General features: G+C 32.6%; 1 protein-coding gene across 2 annotated transcripts in view; it reads right to left on the bottom strand.

The window, feature by feature from the left end:
• Positions 1 to 5627: 5627 nt before the first annotated feature.
• The window catches only part of angel2 (angel homolog 2), a 10182-nt gene continuing 9538 nt past the window's right edge, over positions 5628 to 6271 (bottom strand). For both annotated transcript variants that reach the window (XM_084091241.1, XM_084091240.1), the window contains exon 9: positions 5628 to 6271. This exon is cut by the window's right edge and continues 521 nt beyond it. The gene's annotated coding sequence lies outside the window, so the exon portion shown is untranslated.

The raw sequence follows: 6271 nt of genomic DNA on the forward strand, positions 1-6271 counted from the left end.
GTTATACACTGTAAAAAAAGAAAAGTTGACTTAACTTAAAATTAAAGGTTTTAAGTCATGTTAATGACTTTCTCTATTAAAGGCAACTCGCTGCACAGATTTTTTTGAGTTGACTCAACTAAAACATCTCTATAGTTGAGTTGACTCAACTATAACATCTCCAGTTAAGTAAACTCTATTAGTTGAGTCAACTCAAAAAATCTGTGCAGCAAGTTGCCTTATAAGTTTAAGTTAAGTCAACTTTTCTTTTTTTACAGTGTAAGCCTTATCAGCTTGGCTAATGAATATATGTTAAGCAGATAAGTGGGTTATTACGGAGCCCCTAAAGGAACATGGTTATGGGAAAAAACTATATTTTAAATATAAGAAGGTTTTTGCCATCCCCTGAGAAACTTTGCTGTGAGCGAACGCAAAACTGGTGATGGAAATAATATGAAGTGGGAGGAAACAACTACATTTCAATGCTTTTGTTTAGCGAACACAAAGTTTCTTGGGGAACACAATACTTTTGCCACAAACGCAAAAGTTTTGTGAGGGGAAAGTTTCTCGGGCAAAAGCATTGAAATAGAATTATTATTATATGAAGTGGGAAGAAAAACTATATTTTGATGCTTTTGCTAGCGAAGTGCAAAGTTTATTAGGGAATGCAAAAAACTTGCAAGAAACTGTAAAAGTTTTGTGTTTAAACAAAGTTTCATGAGGGAATGCAAAACTTGCAATAGAGCACAAGTTTTGCGAGTGAACGAACGCAATTGGCAGTTTTTTGGAAAAATGCAACATTTCGGGCGAATACAAAAGCATTGAAATACAATTATTATAAGAAGCAGCTGGAAGAAAAACTCTATTTTGATGCTTTTGCCAACAAAGTATTAGCGAAGTTTTGCTAGCGAAGTTAGCAAAGTTTCTTGAGGGAATGCAAAACTTGCAAGAGAGCACAAATGTTTTGCGAGGGAATGCAAAAACATTGAATTACATTTTTCCTCCCATCTCAAATTTTTTCCATCACCATGTCCCTTTAGGGGCTCTGTAGGTTCTAACCGTATTAGAAATCACCTTTTACTATGTTCATTCAAGTATACGCAATCTCATATCATCTCTTTATCAACAGCATATCACTTCAAACTTTCCCACCTCGTGAGAATAAGCTATGCACATGGAAAAGGTCTGCGGATCCGTCCTTCTTGACAGCAGACCTTGTTTTTAAAGTTGTAGCAGTGACATTGTTACTCATTTTTGGGTTGTGTGAGCCGTTCCTCTCTGATCTTGTTTATTGGGTGCTGTTGACCAAACTACCACATTATAGCTCATTCTGCCTTGTAATTGGTACCAGCTTTCTATCAAAAGCTATTGAACCACACAAGTGCCAGACCACTGAGTATGTCAAACTCATCCTTAAAGGGATAGTTCGCCCAAATAGGAACATTTTGGCATCATTTACTCGCCCTCAAGTTCTTTCTTCTGTTGGTCACCAGACTGTTGACGGCACACATTGACTTCCATGGTAGAAAAAAAAAAAATACTATAGAAGTCAATGGCTACCTTCAACTGTCTGAATACCAACAACCTTTTTACAAAATATCTGAACAACATAAGGGTGAGTGATGACAAAACAATTTGAACTATCCTTGTATCCTGGATAGTGGGTGAACAATCCCATTAAGGCTGAGGGTTTCTTCTCAGTCACATGAAGATGAAAGGTCACGAGTTTCAATGACATATCAAATGTATCATGTTGAACTGCTCAGACCCTTTATGGGAGAGAAGCGGTCTGCTGCTTATCGGAAGAAAGTGAAGAACATTACATTGTTACAGATTTCGATCATTTTTAACTTGTTTGGTAACTGATCAGATGCGTGTGAAATTGTGAATTTCGCAGACATAAAACAAGTATTAGTTGTTTGAAAATGGGTTTCTGGTTTTAAGGAAATGCAATGGTCTCCCCTTAAAGGTGCTAAGACATTTTACCCATATTTTAAAGTTCAATTATTCTAGCATTGACGTTTTTTATGAGTAAAGAGCACATTAAAGTGACTTTTCTGTAGCACAATGATTATGAACTGAATTAATCTCAATTAAGATACATGTTTTATGGTAAGCATTGCCAAAAAAAAAAGAAAAGTGAAATTAATATTCATGAGATTACCAATGCTTTTGTGGAATTTTCGTTTCCATGTCTTAAATGCAGTCTTGTCTGTAAATACAATCAATTTTGATGACTGATAAATAGTTTAATCAAAAAAATTTCTCAAAGAATGTTAATGACTTTCTCTATTTTGAAGACCTCACCTCAAACTTGTCCTCATGTTTCTGTAATATAGCTTAAATAGGCTACAGCCTAAAAAAGGACTTTATAAAATTCAATTGACCCTCAATTGTTTTACACATTTTTCCTAAGTCTTACCACAGCTTGCATCATCAATCTTTTTCTGTCATAAATTTGTGTTTCTGAGTCACCTCCATTTCCCCACGAGGAAACATGTAATTTTATTAATCCTCTGTAGCATGTTTTAATAAAACTATGTTTTTCTGTAAGTCGGATTCACGGTTCTCTGTGCTTATTTATGCGGCTCTCTAGAATAGACCTTATTCAGAGCAGCGCCATGACAGGTATGAAAGCAAGACTGAGGAATAGACTTTCCATATTTTCAGAAATGTTCAGTTTTTGATTGTATTGAAAATAATATCAGGCACAAGTATTAATACTGTAATATAGCAGTGTTCATTTTATTACTTGCATGGCTGTAATGGATTGTTTTTTCTTTAGCAGAAGCTTTGAGATAATATACAGGTAAGGTTCCAAAATGATTTTAATCTAATATTTCATGTTCATGTATTTTATTGAGTAGCCGTATAATAAACTGGTTTATTTTGTGATAATGATCAGCTGAATGTGCATTATGCCTTAGCATAGAAGTCTGGTTTTGTAAGGTCTTAACCTTAAGGTGTTGTTCGGTCATTTTGGACCAAAAAAAAAGTTTAGAAATTTTTAAAATTGCTACTTCATCGGATTGGTACGAAACTCTGTGACTTTTGTGGCAGTCGCTATGTGACCACACACACAAATTGTGGACTTGATTAGAAAAAGCTCAATAGTAAAAAAAAAAAAAAAAATAGTTGCACTTGTTCTGTTCGCGGTCAAAAATGACCCCCATAGGAAATGAATGGGAAATAGAATTTTTTTTTTCATGTACAATCTACAATTAAGCCACAATGTAGTTTTAAAAAATGGACAGCACGGAAGAGCTTACACTCTAAAACATCAAAAGTACAAAACAGTCACACACACACACACACACAAATTAATTGGCGTGGCTGTAACAATATGGCAAAATTGAGACCGAAGACTCAAATAGGATGTTGAAATCAGGTTGATTAAGCTCTGATAAAGCATTTCTTTTCATTTTTGTTAAATTTTTATTGAATTTTGATGTTATGTGTTACAAAATTTCTTTCTCTGTGTTCGGATTTGACTGAAATAATACAAAACTGACACTTAAAATCAACATAAAAAAATAATAAATAAAAAATCATGGCAAAAAGTAGTATTTGAGAATATCTAAATATATATCCAAATCCACAACTTGATAAATAGAAGTATTTATGTCTAAAATCACCTAGAGAATGTATAAGCCTTTTTATATAAAGCTATAAAGGAATCTAGTGGTTACACCCAGAGATGGGCATATATACATGGAAATGTATTTAAAATACAAATACAAAATATTGTGTGAAAATACCTATTGACTTTTCATTCCTAACCTCATCTCTGCCCTTTCTTTCTTTCTTTCTTTCTTTCTTTCTTTCTTTCTTTCTTTCTTTCTTTCTTTCTTTCTTTCTTTCTTTCTTTCTTTCTTTCTTTCTTTCAATTACAAATAAACTTATGCAAAATAGCAGCCATTTATATAGGCTACTTATTTCTGGTTACAATGTAGTCTATTACTTGTGGTGAACACTATTAAAAAATTCATGTATGTAAAACTGTGGGAACCTTTTCTGCTATCTAGCAAAGAATATGGATGGGCGATATGAGTACAGTAACCTGATAAAGAGGTTGACTGGCAAAAAGTATTTTATGTATTTTGAAAATACAAAAATACTCATCTTGAATATATTTAAATACAAATTACATTTGATTTGTTTCCAAAGGCTTTAAAATACAAAATAGTATTTTGTATTTCAAATGCATATTTTAAATACATGTATCTGAAATACTGCCTATCCCTGGTTACACCATGACATTACATAAGCTTTTCTTTTTTTACTCCGACCAGATGGCACTAATCTGTCTTCAAAAATGGGATTTTAAAGGCATTGTCTCTATTTTATCATGAAAAACTGCTTTAATTGAAAAGTAATAAAAAATAATATTTGTTTTATTATTTTCAATTTAAAAAAAAAAAATCATATTTATTGCATAAATATTCATTAGTACTATGAAATTCTCTCAAAATACAAAATATTATTGAACAAAAATATATTACATTGATTTGACTTAAAATAAAAAAAAGTTTAATTTCAGGTGTTCGGTCACTTTTGGCCGCTAACAACACAATTGTGACCCCCAAATGAACAATGCCAGAGGGTTAAATCTCTCGCTGCACTCCCGTCTGAATATTCAGCGGTTTTGGTTGCTCTTTCTCTCTGTTAGCCAAGGAGCTGCTCTTGCAAAAGAGAAGATTTGAGATTAAACCAGGTGATGTAACTTGAGTTGCCCTAAATCTCACAGCCACACACTTACAGAACCCAGCCTGAGTGAAGTCTTTCTGCACAGAGGGAATATGCCTGCATTAATCTTCTTACTAACACAACGTCACACACAGGAATAGAGCCGCGGCGGATTTACCCCAAAATCCTTCATTTCTCATCTCTTCTCCCAGGATAAAAGGACTCCTAGAACACCCACCAGTGTCTCACTCCTAGAGAACACTCGGCTGAATCTCGACGTCTTATCATCTGGATTTTAATAATGCAGAAATAGTTTTACCTTCGCTTTCAGAATATATTTTTGAGCTGTAATGAAAATTTGATTTGCACAGTCATGCAAGAATTATTTTTGGAATAGACAAAGTTTCTGCACATTTCACTGATAGGAGAGCCAACAGTATCACTTTGGAAAGATGAGGAAAGTGCTTCTAGCTGCCTCACACAAATATTATCTTACATTTGGAAGGAAGGAATGAACTGATGTTACTGAGTTGATTTGATTTTGTAACTAATTTCAAAATCAAACATTTTCAAATTATTCTCATGTACCAGTAGGCTATTGATGCTCACTATAATTAGTGATATTTCCAGTTTTGGAATTATATATCACAGAAACTGCATCTAGTTTCTCATCTTGTTAGTCTTAAAAGAGTCTTTATAGATATAAAACATGTGGCATCCTATATATGTAAATAAATATTACACACTATATGCATGTAGCGTGCATATAGCACAATAAGCTTAGTATACTACTTGTGATGTATTACAGATTCCAAGAACTGGGATCAAGTTTGTTCATGATGCTCTGGGTTTTAGTTTTTAATCTGAGAATCAGAGAAAAGGGCCAGTCTAAAAGCAAGAGTTTTTGCGAGTCTAATTAGCAGGGTTATAATAGTTAGCTAAACATAAAATAAAAATTAACTGAAATAATACAAAAACTTTATTTTATTTCAGCTAGTTGCCAACGCATCATTTTCATTTAGTTTAACTTGATGTATACTAAAATAACTAATGTAATTAACTATACAAATAAGAATGTAGAACTATATAGACATTTTAATAAATAGAAAAATATGGCAAAACACAATAAAATAACTTTAAGGATGTATATAAAATTAAAAAGAAAACAGAATATTTGCTTCTATTTTCTCTTCCTGTAGCTCAAAAAGTAGAGCAAAGCGATAAAACAATATATCAAATATAATATCAAAAAATGAACAGCAATACAACACTACATTAATACTTTAACAGCTTTAAGATAAAATCATTTTTTATTTTTCCTTTTTTTTTTAAATAATCTTTAATATGATGCAGGTCTGAAACAGAGATACCTTGTAAATATTAACATCTTCATGAAATGACTCACTTAGTATCAAAGCTGCCATAATTCACAATAAAACATCCCTAATTTATTGGGTATAGTATGAATGTCCCCATAATTAACTGGAAAAATCATGTATCTATGCTCACAACTTATAGACAGGTTCCACTTCTGCTTCAAGATTGTTACAGACAGTCTTAAAGGAATAAAATTAAAAATTACTCACCCTCAAGTTGTTCCAAACTT

Source organism: Abramis brama (genome assembly GCF_963993115.1).
Source record: "Abramis brama genome assembly, chromosome: 18".
In the NCBI taxonomy this organism is placed as follows: Eukaryota; Metazoa; Chordata; class Actinopteri; order Cypriniformes; family Leuciscidae; genus Abramis; species Abramis brama.